Here is a 17,399-nt window from a genome sequence, read left to right on the forward strand (position 1 = left end):
CTAGTTTAGGCCTGGGATTTGCCCTCATCAGACACATACTTTCGCATTCGTCACATGCTTGTTGAACGGATCCTGGGTTTTTTGTGGTTTGGATCACGTAGTAATGCGGTACCACACTGAAACATTCAATTAAACCTGGTCTTGATAAATGTTTTAGAGGATAACGCATGTTGGGTCTGGGATAGGTCTGGGATTTGCCCTCATCAGGCTCATAGTTTCGCGTTTTTCACATACTTGTTGAACAGATCCTGGGTTTTTTCTGTTTTGGATCACGTAGTAATGTGGTACCACACTGAAACAGTCGATTAAACCTGGTTTCGGTCAATATCTTAGAGGATAACGCATGTTCTGTCTAGGTTAGGCCTGGGATTTGCCCTCATCAGACACATACTTTCGCATTTTCCACATACATGTTGAACAGATCCTGGGTTTTTTGTGGTTTGGATCACGTAGTAATGTGGTACCACACTGAAACATTCAATTAATCCTGGTCTTGATAAATATTTTAGAGGATACCGCATGTTAGGTCTGGGTTAGGTCTAGGATTTGCCCTCATCAGGCTCATACTTTTGCATGTTACTCATACTTGATGGCTATATCCAGGGCTTTTTCTGGATTGGATCACGTAGTAATGTGGTACCACACTGAAACAGTCAATTAAACCTGGTTTCCATCAATATTTTAGAGGACAACGCAAGTTAGGTCTGGGATAGGTCTGGGATTTGCCATCATCAGGGTCATATTTTCGTGTTCTTCACATACTTGTTGAACGGTTCCTGGGTTTTTTGTGGTTTGGATCACGTAGTAATGTGGTACCACACTGAAACATTCAATTAAACCTGGTCTTGATAAATATTTTGAGGATAACGCATGTTAGGTCTGGGATGGGTCTGGGATTTGCCCTCATCAGGCTCATAGTTTCGCGTTTTTCACATACCTGTTGAACAGAGCCAGGGTTTTTTCAGGTTTGGATCACGTAGTAATGTGGTACCTCACTCAAACAGTCCATTAAACCCGGTTTCGATCAATATTTTAGAGAATAACGCATGATAGGTCTTGGTTAGGTCTGGGATTTGCTCTCATCAGGCTCGTACTTTCGCATATTTCTCATACTTGATGGCCAGATTCTGGACTTTTTCTAGTTTGGATCCTGTAGTAATGTGGTACCACACTGAAACATTCAATTAAACCTGGTCTTGATAAATATTTTTGAGGGTAACGCATGTTAGGTCTAGGTTAGGCCTGGGATTTTCCCTCATCAGACACAGACTTTCGCATTCTTCACATACTTGTTGAACGGATCCTTGGTTTTTTCTGCTTTGGATCACGTAGTAATGTGGTAGCACACTGAAACAGTCCATTAAACCTGGTTTCGATCAATACTTTTGAGGATAACGCATGTTAGATCTAGGTTAGGCCTGGGATTTGCCCTCATCAGACACATACTTTCGCATTCGTCACATACTTGTTGAACGGATCCTGGGTTTTTTCTGGTTTGGATCACGTAGTAATGTGGTACCACACTGAAACTGTCGATTAAACCTGCTTTCGATCAATATTTTTGAGAATAACTCATGTTAGGTCTAGGTTAGGTCTGGGATTTGCTCTTATCAGGCTCGTACTTTCGCAAATTTCTCATACTTGATGGCCAGATTCTATGCTTTTACTGGTTTGGATCACGTAGTAATGTGGTACCACACTGAAACAGTCCATTTAACCTGGTTTCGATCAATATTTTAGAGGATAACGCATGTTATGTCTAGGTTAGGCCTGGGATTTGCCCTCATCAGACACATACTTTCGCATATTTCTCATACTTCATGGCTAGATCCTGGGCTATTTCTGGATTGGATCACGTAGAAATGTGGTACCACACAGAAACATTCAATTAAACCTGGTCTTGATAGATATTTTAGAGGATAACGCATGTTAGGTCTGGGTTAGGTCTAGGATTTGCCCTCATCAGGCTCATACTTTCGCATATTTCTTATACTTGATGGCTAGATCCATGGCTTTTTCTGGATTGGATCACGTAGTAATGTGGTACCACACTGAAACTTTCGATTAAACCAGCTTTCGATCAATATTTTTGAGAATAACTCATGTTAGGTCTAGGTTAGGTCTGGGATTTGCTCTTATCAGGCTCGTACTTTCGCAAATTTCTCATACTTGATGGCCAGATTCTGCGCTTTTACTGGTTTGGATCACGTAGTAATGTGGTACCACACTGAAACAGTCGATTAAACCTGGTTTCGATCAATATCTTAGATGATAACGCTAGTTAGGTCTGGTATATGTCTGGGATTTGCCCTCCTCAGGGTCATATTTTCGCGTTCTTCACATACTTGTTGAACAGATCCTGGGTATTTTTCTGGTTTGGATCAGGTAGTAATGTGGTACCACAGTGAAACAGACGATTAAACCTGGTTTCGATAAATATTTTTGAGAATAACTCATGTTAGGTCTAGGTTAGGTCTGGGATTTGCTCTTATCAGGCTCGTACTTTCGCAAATTTCTCATACTTGATGGCCAGATTCTGTGCTTTTACTGGTTTGGATCACGTAGTAATGTGGTACCACACTGAAACAGTCCATTTAACCTGGTTTCGATCAATATTTTAGAGGAAAACGCATGTTATGTCTAGGTTAGGCCTGGGATTTGCCCTCATCAGACACATACTTTCGCATATTTCTCATACTTCATGGCTAGATCCTGGGCTATTTCTGGATTGGATCACGTAGAAATGTGGTACCACACTGAAACATTCAATTAAACCTGGTCTTGATAGATATTTTAGAGGATAACGCATGTTAGGTCTGGGTTAGGTCTAGGATTTGCCCTCATCAGGCTCATACTTTCGCATATTTCTTATACTTGATGGCTAGATCCAGGGCTTTTTCTGGATTGGATCACGTAGTAATGTGGTACCACACTGAAACTTTCGATTAAACCTGCTTTCGATCAATATTTTTGAGAATAACTCATGTTAGGTCTAGGTTAGGTCTGGGATTTGCTCTTATCAGGCTCGTACTTTCGCAAATTTCTCATACTTGATGGCCAGATTCTGTGCTTTTACTGGTTTGGATCACGTAGTAATGTGGTACCACTCTGAAACAGTCGATTAAACCTGGTTTCGATCAATATCTTAGATGATAACGCTAGTTAGGTCTGGTATAGTTCTGGGATTTGCCCTCCTCAGGGTCATATTTTCGCGTTCTTCACATACTTGTTGAACAGATCCTGGGTATTTTTCTGGTTTGGATCAGGTAGTAATGTGGCACCACACAGAAATAGTCGATTAAACCTGGTTTCGATCAATATTTTAGAGGATAACTCATGTTAGGTCTAGGATAGGTCTGGGATTTTCCTTCATCAGACTCATACTTTCGCATTCTTCACATACTTGTTGAACGGATCCTGGGTTTTTTCTGGTTTGGATCACGTAGTAGTGTGGTATCACACTGAAAGAGCCCATTAACCCTGGTTTCGATCAGTATTTTAGAGAATAACGCATGTTAGGTCTCGGTTAGGTCTGGGATTTGCTCTCATCAGGCTCGTACTTCCGCATATTTCTCATAGTTGATGGCCAGATTCTGGGCATTTTCTGGTTTGGATCACGTAGTAATGTGGTACCACACTGAAACAGTCCATTAAACCTGGTTTCGATCAATATTTTTGAGGATAACGTATGTTATGTCAAGGTTAGGCCTGGGATTTGCCCTCATCAGACACATACTTTCGCATTCTCCACATACTTGTTGAACAGATCCCGGGTTTTTTCAGGTTTGGACACATAGTAATGTGGTACCGCACTGAAACATTCAATTAAACCTGGTAATGATAAATATTTTAGAGGATAACGCATGTTAGGTCTGGGTTAGGTCTAGGATTTGCCCACATCAGGCTCATACCTTCGCATATTTCGCATACTTGATGACTAGACCTAGGGCTTTTTCTGGATTGGATCAGGTAGTAATGTGGTACCACACTGAAGCAGTCGATTAAACCTGGTTTCGATCAATATTTTTGAGGATAACGCATGTTAGGTCTAGGTTAGGCCCGGGATTTGCCCCCATCAGGGTCATATTTCCGCATTCTTCACATACTTGTTGAACGGATCCTGGGTTTTTTCTGGTTTGGATCACGTAGTAATGTGGTAGCACACTGAAACAGTTCATTAAACCTGGATTCGATCAATATTTTAGAGAATAACTCATGTTAGGTCTAGGTTAGGCCTGGGATTTGCCCTCATCAGGCTCATACTTTCGCATTCTTCACATACTTGTTGAACGGATCCTGGGTTTTTTCTGGTTTGGATCACGTAGTAATGTGGTAGCACACTGATACAGTCCATTAAACCTGGTTTCGATCAATATTTTAGAGGATAACCCATGTTCTGTCTAGGTAGGCCTGGGATTTGCCCTCATCAGACACATACTTTCGCATTCTTCACATACTTGTTGGACGGATCCTGGGTTTTTTCTGGTTTCGATCACGTAGTAATGTGGTACCACACTGAAACTGTCGATTAAACGTGCTTTCGATCAATATATTTGAGAATTACTCATGTTAGGTCTAGGTTAGGTCTGGGATTTGCTCTCATCAGGCTCGTACTTTCGCAAATTTCTCATACTTGATGGCCTGATTCTGTGCTTTTTCTGGATTGGATCCCGTAGTAATGTGGTACCACACTGAAACAGTCCATTAAACCTGGTTTCGATCAATATTTTAGAGGATAACGCATGTTAGGTCTGGGATAGGTCTGGGATCTGCCCTCATCAGACTCTTACCTTCGCATTCTTCCCATGCTTGTTGCACAGATCCTGGGGTTTTTCTGGTTTGGATCACGTACTAATGTGGAACCACACTGAAACTGTTCATTACAGCTGGTTTCGATCAATATTTTAGAGAATAACTCATGTTAGGTCTAGGTTAGGTCTGGGATTTTCCTTCATCAGACTCATACTTTCGCATTCTTCACATACTTGTTGAACGGATCCTGGGTTTTTTCTGGTTTGGATCACGTAGTAATGTGGTACCACACTGAAATAGTCGATTAAACCGGGTTCCTATCAATATTTTTGAGGGTAATGCATGTTAGGTCTAGGTTAGGCCTGGGATTTGCCCTCATCAGACACATACTTTCGCATTCTCCACATACTTGTTGAACAGATCCTGGGTATTTTTCTGGTTTGGATCACGCAGTAATGTGGTACCACACTGAAACAGTCGGTTAAACCTGGTTTCGATCAATATTTTAGAGAATAACTCTTATTAGGTCTAGGTTAGGTCTGGGATTTTCCTTCATCAGACTCATACTTTCGCATTCTTCACATACTTGTTGAACGGATCCTGGGTTTTTTCTGGTTTGGATCACGTAGTAATGTGGTATCACACTGAAACAGTCCATTAAACGTGGTTTCGATCAATATTTTAGAGGATAACGCATGTTAGGTCTAGGTTAGGACTGGGATTTTCCCTCATCCGACACATACTTTCGCATTCTTCACATACTTGTTGAACGGATCCTGGGTTTTTTCTGGTTTGAATCACGTAGTAATGTGGTAGCACACTGAAACAGTCCATTAAACCTGGTTTCGATCAATATTTTAGAGAATAACTCATGTTAGGTCTAGGTTAGGTCTGGGATTTTCCTTCATCAGACTCATACTTTCGCATTCTTCACATACTTGTTGAACGGATCCTGGGTTTTTTCTGGTTTGGATCACGTAGTAATGTGGTACCACACTGAAATAGTCGATTAAACCTGGTTCCTATCAATATTTTTGAGGGTAATGCATGTTAGGTCTAGGTTAGGCCTGGGATTTGCCCTCATCAGACACATACTTTCGCATTCTCCACATACTTGTTGAACAGATCCTGGGTTTTTTCAGGTTTGGACACATAGTAGTGTGGTACCACACTGAAACATTCAATTAAACCTGGTCTTGATAAATATTTTAGAGGATAACACATGTTAGGTCTGGGTTAGGTCTAGGATTTGCCCTCATCAGGCTCATACTTTCGCATATATCTCATACTTGATGGCTAGGTCCAGGGCTTTTTCTGGTTTGGATCACGTAGTAATGTGGTAGCACACTGAAACAGTCCATTAAACCTGGTTTCGATCAATATCTAAGATGATAACGCTAGTTATGTCTGCGATAGGTCTGGGATTTGCCCTCGTCAGGCTCATATTTTCGCATTCTTCACATACTTGTTGAACGTATCCTGGGTTTTTTCTGGTTTGGATCACGTAGTAATGTGGTACCACACTGAAACTGTCGATTAAACCTGGTTTCGATCAATATTTTTGAGAATAACTCATGTTAGGTCTGGGTTAGGTCTAGGATTTGCCTCTATCAGGCTCCTACTTTCGCATATTTCTCATACTTGATGGCTAGATCCAGGGCTTTTTCTGGATTGGATCACGTAGTAATGTGGTACCACACTGAAACAGTAAATGAAACCCAGTTGCGATCGTTATTTTAGAGGATAACGCATGTTAGGTCTAAGTTAGGCCTGGGATTTTCCCTCATCAGACACATACTTTCGCATTCTTCACATACTTGATGAACGTATCCTGGGTTTTTTCTGGTTTGGATCACGTAGTAATGTGGCACCACACCGAAACTGTCGATTAAACCTGCTTTCGATGAATATTTTTGAGAATAACTCATGTTAGGTCTAGGTTAGGTCTGGGATTTGCTCTTATCAGGCTCGTACTTTCGCAAATTTCTCATACTTGATGGCCAGATTCTGTGCCTTTTCTGGATTGGATCACGTAGTAATGTGGTAGCACACTGAAACAGTCCATTAAACCTGGTTTCGATCAATATCTAAGATGATAACGCTAGTTATGTCTGGGATAGGTCTGGGATTTGCCCTCGTCAGGCTCATACTTTCGCATTCTTGACATACTTGTTGAACGTATCCTGGGTTTTTTCTGGTTTGGATCACGTAGTAATGTGGTACCACACTGAAACTGTCTATTAAACCTGCTTTCGATCAATATTTTTGAGAATAACTCATGTTAGGTCTAGGTTAGGTCTGGGATTTGCTCTCATCAGGCTCGCACTTTCGCAAATTTCTCATACTTGATGGCCTGATACTGTGCTTTTTCTGGTTTGGATCCCGTAGTAACGTGGTATTACACTGAAACAGTCCATTAAACCTGGTTTCGATCAATATTTTAGAGGATAACGCATGTTAGATCTAGTTTAGGCCTGGGATTTGTCCTCATCAGACCCATACTTTCGCATTCTTCACATACTTGTTGAACGGATCGTGGGTTTTTTCCGGTTTGGATCACGTAGTAATGTGATAGCACACGGAAACAGTCCATTAAACCTGGTTTCGATCAATATTTTAGAGGATAACGCATGTTAGGTCTAGGTTAGGCCTGGGATTTTCCCTCATCAGACACATACTTTCGCATTCTTCACATACTTGTTGAACGGATCCTGGGTATTTTTCTGGTTTGGATCACGTAGTGATGTGGTACCACACTGAAACAGTCCATTAAACCTGGTTTCGATCAATATTTTTGAGGATAACGCATGTTAGATCTAGTTTAGGCCTGGGATTTGCCCTCATCAGACACATACTTTCGCATTCGTCACATACTTGTTGAACGGATCCTGGGTTTTTTGTGGTTTGGATCACGTAGTAATGCGGTACCACACTGAAACATTCAATTAAACCTGGTCTTGATAAATGTTTTAGAGGATAACGCATGTTGGGTCTGGGATAGGTCTGGGATTTGCCCTCATCAGGCTCACAGTTTCGCGTTTTTCACATACTTGTTGAACAGATCCTGGGTTTTTTCTGTTTTGGATCACGTAGTAATATGGTACCACACTGAAACAGTCGATTAAACCTGGTTTCGATCAATATTTTAGAGGATAACGCATGTTCTGTCTAGGTTAGGCCTGGGATTTGCCCTCATCAGACACATACTTTCGCATTTTCCACATACATGTTGAACAGATCCTGGGTTTTTTGTGGTTTGGATCACGTAGTAATGTGGTACCACACTGAAACATTCAATTAATCCTGGTCTTGATAAATATTTTAGAGGATAACACATGTTAGGTCTCGGTTAGGTCTAGGATTTGCCCTCATCAGGCTCATACTTTCGCATGTTACTAATACTTGATGGCTAGATCCAGGGCTTTTTCTGGATTGGATCACGTAGTAATGTGGTACCACACTGAAACTGTCAATTAAACCTGGTTTCCATCAATATTTTAGAGGACAGCGCAAGTTAGGTCTGGGATAGGTCTGGGATTTGCCATCATCAGGGTCATATTTTCGTGTTCTTCACATACTTGTTGAACGGTTCCTGGGTTTTTTGTGGTTTGGATCACGTAGTAATGTGGTACCACACTGAAACATTCAATTAAACCTGGTCTTGATAAATATTTTGAGGATAACGCATGTTAGGTCTGGGATGGGTCTGGGATTTGCCCTCATCAGGCTCATAGTTTCGCGTTTTTCACATACCTGTTGAACAGATCCTGGGTTTTTTCAGGTTTGGATCACGTAGTAATGTGGTACCTCACTCAAACAGTCCATTAAACCCGGTTTCGATCAATATTTTAGAGAATAACGCATGATAGGTCTTGGTTAGGTCTGGGATTTGCTCTCATCAGGCTCGTACTTTCGCATATTTCTCATACTTGATGGCCAGATTCTGGACTTTTTCTAGTTTGGATCCTGTAGTAATGTGGTACCACACTGAAACATTCAATTAAACCTGGTCTTGATAAATATTTTTGAGGGTAACGCATGTTAGGTCTAGGTTAGGCCTGGGATTTTCCCTCATCAGACACAGACTTTCGCATTCTTCACATACTTGTTGAACGGATCCTTGGTTTTTTCTGCTTTGAATCACGTAGTAATGTGGTAGCACACTGAAACAGTCCATTAAACCTGGTTTCGATCAATACTTTTGAGGATAACGCATGTTAGATCTAGGTTAGGCCTGGGATTTGCCCTCATCAGACACATACTTTCGCATTCGTCACATACTTGTTGAACGGATCCTGGGTTTTTTCTGGTTTGGATCAAGTAGTAATGTGGTACCACACTGAAACTGTCGATTAAACCTGCTTTCGATCAATATTTTTGAGAATAACTCATGTTAGGTCTAGGTTAGGTCTGGGATTTGCTCTTATCAGGCTCGTACTTTCGCAAATTTCTCATACTTGATGGCCAGATTCTGTGCTTTTACTGGTTTGGATCACGTAGTAATGTGGTACCACACTGAAACAGTCCATTTAACCTGGTTTCGATGAATATTTTTGAGAATAGCTCATGTTAGGTCTGGGTTAGGTCTAGGATTTGCCCTCATCAGGCTCCTACTTTCGCATATTTCTCATACTTGATGGCTAGATCCAGGGCTTTTTCTGGATTGGATCACGTAGTAATGTGGTACCACACTGAAACAGTAAATGAAACCCAGTTGCGATCGTTATTTTAGAGGATAACGCATGTTAGGTCTAAGTTAGGCCTGGGATTTTCCCTCATCAGACACATACTTTCGCATTCTTCACATACTTGATGAACGTATCCTGGGTTTTTTCTGGTTTGGATCACGTAGTAATGTGGCACCACACCGAAACTGTCGATTAAACCTGCTTTCGATCAATATTTTTGAGAATAACTCATGTTAGGTCTAGGTTAGGTCTGGGATTTGCTCTTATCAGGCTCGTACTTTCGCAAATTTCTCATACTTGATGGCCAGATTCTGTGCTTTTACTGGTTTGGATCACGTAGTAATGTGGTACCACACTGAAACAGTCGATTAAACCTGGTTTCGATCAATATCTTAGATGATAACGCTAGTTAGGTCTGGTATAGGTCTGGGATTTTCCTTCATCAGACTCATACTTTCGCATTCTTCACATACTTGTTGAACGGATCCTGGGTTTTTTCTGGTTTGGATCACGTAGTAGTGTGGTATCACACTGAAAGAGCCCATTAAACCTGGTTTCGATCAGTATTTTAGAGAATAACGCATGTTAGGTCTCGGTTAGGTCTGGGATTTTCCTTCATCAGACTCATACTTTCGCATTCTTCACATACTTGTTGAACGGATCCTGGGTTTTTTCTGGTTTGGATCACGTAGTAATGTGGTATCACACTGAAACAGTCCATTAAACGTGGTTTCGATCAATATTTTAGAGGATAACGCATGTTAGGTCTAGGTTAGGACTGGGATTTTCCCTCATCCGACACATACTTTCGCATTCTTCACATACTTCTTGAACGGATCCTGGGTTTTTTCTGGTTTGAATCACGTAGTAATGTGGTAGCACACTGAAACAGTCCATTAAACCTGGTTTCGATCAATATTTTAGAGAATAACTCATGTTAGGTCTAGGTTAGGTCTGGGATTTTCCTTCATCAGACTCATACTTTCGCATTCTTCACATACTTGTTGAACGGATCCTGGGTTTTTTCTGGTTTGGATCACGTAGTAATGTGGTACCACACTGAAATAGTCGATTAAACCTGGTTCCTATCAATATTTTTGAGGGTAATGCATGTTAGGTCTAGGTTAGGCCTGGGATTTGCCCTCATCAGACACATACTTTCGCATTCTCCACATACTTGTTGAACAGATCCTGGGTTTTTTCAGGTTTGGACACATAGTAATGTGGTACCACACTGAAACATTCAATTAAACCTGGTCTTGATAAATATTTTAGAGGATAACACATGTTAGGTCTGGGTTAGGTCTAGGATTTGCCCTCATCAGGCTCATACTTTCGCATATATCTCATACTTGATGGCTAGGTCCAGGGCTTTTTCTGGATTGGATCACGTAGTAATGTGGTAGCACACTGAAACAGTCCATTAAACCTGGTTTCGATCAATATCTAAGATGATAACGCTAGTTATGTCTGCGATAGGTCTGGGATTTGCCCTCGTCAGGCTCATACTTTCGCATTCTTCACATACTTGTTGAACGTATCCTGGGTTTTTTCTGGTTTGGATCACGTAGTAATGTGGTACCACACTGAAACTGTCGATTAAACCTGGTTTCGATCAATATTTTTGAGAATAACTCATGTTAGGTCTGGGTTAGGTCTAGGATTTGCCCTCATCAGGCTCCTACTTTCGCATATTTCTCATACTTGATGGCTAGATCCAGGGCTTTTTCTGGATTGGATCACGTAGTAATGTGGTACCACACTGAAACAGTAAATGAAACCCAGTTGCGATCGTTATTTTAGAGGATAACGCATGTTAGGTCTAAGTTAGGCCTGGGATTTTCCCTCATCAGACACATACTTTCGCATTCTTCACATACTTGATGAACGTATCCTGGGTTTTTTCTGGTTTGGATCACGTAGTAATGTGGCACCACACCGAAACTGTCGATTAAACCTGCTTTCGATCAATATTTTTGAGAATAACTCATGTTAGGTCTAGGTTAGGTCTGGGATTTGCTCTTATCAGGCTCGTACTTTCGCAAATTTCTCATACTTGATGGCCAGATTCTGTGCTTTTACCGGTTTGGATCACGTAGTAATGTGGTACCACACTGAAACAGTCGATTAAACCTGGTTTCGATCAATATCATAGATGATAACGCTAGTTAGGTCTGGTATAGGTCTGGGATTTGCCCTCCTCAGGGTCATATTTTCGCGTTCTTCACATACTTGTTGAACAGATCCTGGGTATTTTTCTGGTTTAGATCAGGTAGTAATGTGGTACCACAGTGAAACAGTCGATTAAACCTGGTTTCGATAAATATTTTTGAGGATAACGCATGTTAGGTCTAGGTTAGGCCTGGGATTTGCCCTCATCAGGGTCATATTTCCGCGATCTTCACATACTTGTTGAACAGATCCTGGGTATTTTTCTGGTTTGGATCACGTAGTAATGTGGCACCACACAGAAATAGTCGATTAAACCTGGTTTCGATCAATATTTTAGAGGATAACTCATGTTAGGTCTAGGATAGGTCTGGGATTTTCCTTCATCAGACTCATACTTTCGCATTCTTCACATACTTGTTGAACGGATCCTGGGTTTTTTCTGGTTTGAATCACGTAGTAGTGTGGTATCACACTGAAAGAGCCCATTAAACCTGGTTTCGATCAGTATTTTAGAGAATAACGCATGTTAGGTCTCGGTTAGGTCTGGGATTTGCTCTCATCAGGCTCGTACTTCCGCATATTTCTCATAGTTGATGGCCAGATTCTGGGCATTTTCTGGTTTGGATCACGTAGTAATGTGGTACCACACTGAAACAGTCCATTAAACCTGGTTTCGATCAATATTTTTGAGGATAACGTATGTTATGTCAAGGTTAGGCCTGGGATTTGCCCTCATCAGACACATACTTTCGCATTCTCCACATACTTGTTGAACAGATCCCGGGTTTTTTCAGGTTTGGACACATAGTAATGTGGTACCGCACTGAAACATACAATTAAACCCGGCCTTGATAAATATTTTAGAGGATAACGCATGTTAGGTCTGGGTTAGGTCTAGGATTTGCCCACATCAGGCTCATACCTTCGCATATTTCGCATACTTGATGACTAGACCTAGGGCTTTTTCTGGATTGGATCAGGTAGTAATGTGGTACCACACTGAAGCAGTCGATTAAACCTGGTTTCGATCAATATTTTTGAGGATAACGCATGTTAGGTCTAGGTTAGGCCCGGGATTTGCCCCCATCAGGGTCATATTTCCGCATTCTTCACATACTTGTTGAACGGATCCTGGGTTTTTTCTGGTTTGGATCACGTAGTAATGTGGTAGCACACTGAAACAGTTCATTAAACCTGGATTCGATCAATATTTTAGAGAATAACTCATGTTAGGTCTAGGTTAGGCCTGGGATTTGCCCTCATCAGGCTCATACTTTCGCATTCTTCACATACTTGTTGAACGGATCCTGGGTTTTTTCTGGTTTGGATCACGTAGTAATGTGGTAGCACACTGAAACAGTCTATTAAACCTGGTTTCGATCAATATTTTAGAGGATAACCCATGTTCTGTCTAGGTAGGCCTGGGATTTGCCCTCATCAGACACATACTTTCGCATTCTTCACATACTTGTTGGACGGATCCTGGGTTTTTTCTGGTTTCGATCACGTAGTAATGTGGTACCACACTGAAACTGTCGATTAAACGTGCTTTCGATCAATATATTTGAGAATTACTCATGTTAGGTCTAGGTTAGGTCTGGGATTTGCTCTCATCAGGCTCGTACTTTCGCAAATTTCTCATACTTGATGGCCTGATTCTGTGCTTTTTCTGGATTGGATCCCGTAGTAATGTGGTACCACACTGAAACAGTCCATTAAACCTGGTTTCGATCAATATTTTAGAGGATAACGCATGTTAGGTCTGGGATAGGTCTGGGATCTGCCCTCATCAGACTCTTACCTTCGCATTCTTCCCATGCTTGTTGAACAGATCCTGGGTTTTTTCTGGTTTGGATCACGTACTAATGTGGAACCACACTGAAACAGTTCATTACAGCTGGTTTCGATCAATATTTTAGAGAATAACTCATGTTAGGTCTAGGTTAGGTCTGGGATTTTCCTTCATCAGACTCATACTTTCGCATTCTTCACATACTTGTTGAACGGATCCTGGGTTTTTTCTGGTTTGGATCACGTAGTAATGTGGTACCACACTGAAATAGTCGATTAAACCTGGTTCCTATCAATATTTTTGAGGGTAATGCATGTTAGGTCTAGGTTAGGCCTGGGATTTGCCCTCATCAGACACATACTATCGCATTCTCCACATACTTGTTGAACAGATCCTGGGTATTTTTCTGGTTTGGATCACGCAGTAATGTGGTACCACACTGAAACAGTCGGTTAAACCTGGTTTCGATCAATATTTTAGAGAATAACTCATATTAGGTCTAGGTTAGGTCTGGGATTTTCCTTCATCAGACTCATACTTTCGCATTCTTCACATACTTGTTGAACGGATCCTGGGTTTTTTCTGGTTTGGATCACGTAGTAATGTGGTATCACACTGAAACAGTCCATTAAACGTGGTTTCGATCAATATTTTAGAGGATAACGCATGTTAGGTCTAGGTTAGGACTGGGATTTTCCCTCATCCGACACATACTTTCGCATTCTTCACATACTTGTTGAACGGATCCTGGGTTTTTTCTGGTTTGAATCACGTAGTAATGTGGTAGCACACTGAAACAGTCCATTAAACCTGGTTTCGATCAATATTTTAGAGAATAACTCATGTTAGGTCTAGATTAGGTCTGGGATTTTCCTTCATCAGACTCATACTTTCGCATTCTTCACATACTTGTTGAACGGATCCTGGGTTTTTTCTGGTTTGGATCACGTAGTAATGTGGTACCACACTGAAATAGTCGATTAAACCTGGTTCCTATCAATATTTTTGAGGGTAATGCATGTTAGGTCTAGGTTAGGCCAGGGATTTGCCCTCATCAGACACATACTTTCGCATTCTCCACATACTTGTTGAACAGATCCTGGGTTTTTTCAGGTTTGGACACATAGTAATGTGGTACCACACTGAAACATTCAATTAAACCTGGTCTTGATAAATATTTTAGAGGATAACACATGTTAGGTCTGGGTTAGGTCTAGGATTTGCCCTCATCAGGCTCATACTTTCGCATATATCTCATACTTGATGGCTAGGTCCAGGGCTTTTTCTGGATTGGATCACGTAGTAATGTGGTAGCACACTGAAACAGTCCATTAAACCTGGTTTCGATCAATATCTAAGATGATAACGCTAGTTATGTCTGCGATAGGTCTGGGATTTGCCCTCGTCAGGCTCATACTTTCGCATTCTTCACATACTTGTTGAACGTATCCTGGGTTTTTTCTGGTTTGGATCACGTAGTAATGTGGTACCACACTGAAACTGTCGATTAAACCTGGTTTCGATCAATATTTTTGAGAATAACTCATGTTAGGTCTAGGTTAGGTCTGGGAATTGCTCTCATCAGGCTCGTACTTTCGCATATTTCTCATAGTTGATGGCCAGATTCTGGGCTTTTTCTGTTTGTATCACGTAGTAATGTGGCACCACACTGAAATAGTCGATTAAACCTGGTTTCTATCAATATTTTTGAGGGTAACGCATGTTAGGTCTAGGTTAGGCCTGGGATTTTCCCTCATCAGAAACATACTTTCGCATTCTTCACATACTTGTTGAACGGATCCTGGGTTTTTTCTGGTTTGAATCACGTAGTAATGTGGTAGCACACTGAAACAGTCCATTAAACCTGGTTTCGATCAATATTTTAGAGAATAACTCATGTTAGGTCTAGGTTAGGTCTGGGAATTACTCTCATCAGGCTCGTACTTTCGCATATTTCTCATAGTTGATGGCCAGATTCTGGGCTTTTTCTGTTTGTATCACGTAGTAATGTGGTATCACACTGAAACAGTCCATTAAACGTGGTTTCGATCAATATTTTAGAGGATAACGCATGTTAGGTCTAGGTTAGGACTGGGATTTTCCCTCATCCGACACATACTTTCGCATTCTTCACATACTTGTTGAACGGATCCTGGGTTTTTTCTGGTTTGAATCACGTAGTAATGTGGTAGCACACTGAAACAGTCCATTAAACCTGGTTTCGATCAATATTTTAGAGAATAACTCATGTTAGGTCTAGATTAGGTCTGGGATTTTCCTTCATCAGACTCATACTTTCGCATATTTCTCATACTTGATGGCTAGATCCAGGGCTTTTTCTGGATTGGATCACGTAGTAATGTGGTACCACACTGAAACAGTAAATGAAACCCAGTTGCGATCGTTATTTTAGAGGATAACGCATGTTAGGTCTAGGTTAGGACTGGGATTTTCCCTCATCCGACACATACTTTCGCATTCTTCACATACTTGTTGAACGGATCCTGGGTTTTTTCAGGTTTGGATCACGTAGTAATGTGGTACCACACTGAAACATTCAATTAAACCTGGTCTTGATAAATATTTTAGAGGATAACGCATGTTAGGTCTGGGATAGGTCTGGGATCTGCCCTCATCAGACTCTTACCTTCGCATTCTTCCCATGCTTGTTGCACAGATCCTGGGGTTTTTCTGGTTTGGATCACGTACTAATGTGGAACCACACTGAAACTGTTCATTACAGCTGGTTTCGATCAATATTTTAGAGAATAACTCATGTTAGGTCTAGGTTAGGTCTGGGATTTTCCTTCATCAGACTCATACTTTCGCATTCTTCACATACTTGTTGAACGTATCCTGGGTTTTTTCTGGTTTGGATCACGTAGTAATGTGGCACCACACCGAAACTGTCGATTAAACCTGCTTTCGATGAATATTTTTGAGAATAACTCATGTTAGGTCTAGGTTAGGTCTGGGATTTGCTCTTATCAGGCTCGTACTTTCGCAAATTTCTCATACTTGATGGCCAGATTCTGTGCCTTTTCTGGATTGGATCACGTAGTAATGTGGTAGCACACTGAAACAGTCCATTAAACCTGGTTTCGATCAATATCTAAGATGATAACGCTAGTTATGTCTGGTATAGGTCTGGGATTTGCCCTCGTCAGGCTCATACTTTCGCATTCTTGACATACTTGTTGAACGTATCTTGGGTTTTTTCTGGTTTGGATCACGTAGTAATGAGGTACCACACTGAAACTGTCTATTAAACCTGCTTTCGATCAATATTTTTGAGAATAACTCATGTTAGGTCTAGGTTAGGTCTGGGATTTGCTCTCATCAGGCTCGCACTTTCGCAAATTTCTCATACTTGATGGCCTGATTCTGTGCTTTTTCTGGTTTGGATCCCGTAGTAACGTGGTATTACACTGAAACAGTCCATTAAACCTGGTTTCGATCAATATATTAGAGGATAACGCATGTTATGTCTAGGTTAGGCCTGTGATTTGCCCTCATCAGACACATACTTTCGCATTCTTCACATACTTGTTGAACGGATCCTGGGTTTTTTCTGGTTTGGATCACGTAGTAATGTGGTAGCACACTGAAACAGTCGATTAAACCTGGTTTCGATCAATATTTTAGAGGATAACGCATGTTCTGTCTAGGTCAGGCCTGGGATTTGTCCTCATCAGACACATACTTTCGCATTCTTCACATACTTGTTGAACGGATCCTGGGTATTTTTCTGGTTTGGATCACGTAGTGATGTGGTACCACACTGAAACAGTCCATTAAACCTGGTTTCGATCAATATTTTTGAGGATAACGCATGTTAGATCTAGTTTAGGCCTGGGATTTGCCCTCATCAGACACATACTTTCGCATTCGTCACATACTTGTTGAACGGATCCTGGGTTTTTTGTGGTTTGGATCACGTAGTAATGCGGTACCACACTGAAACATTCAATTAATCCTGGTCTTGATAAATGTTT

Source organism: Colletes latitarsis, unplaced genomic scaffold, assembly GCF_051014445.1.
Source record: "Colletes latitarsis isolate SP2378_abdomen unplaced genomic scaffold, iyColLati1 scaffold0007, whole genome shotgun sequence".
Lineage (NCBI taxonomy): Eukaryota > Metazoa > Arthropoda > Insecta > Hymenoptera > Colletidae > Colletes > Colletes latitarsis.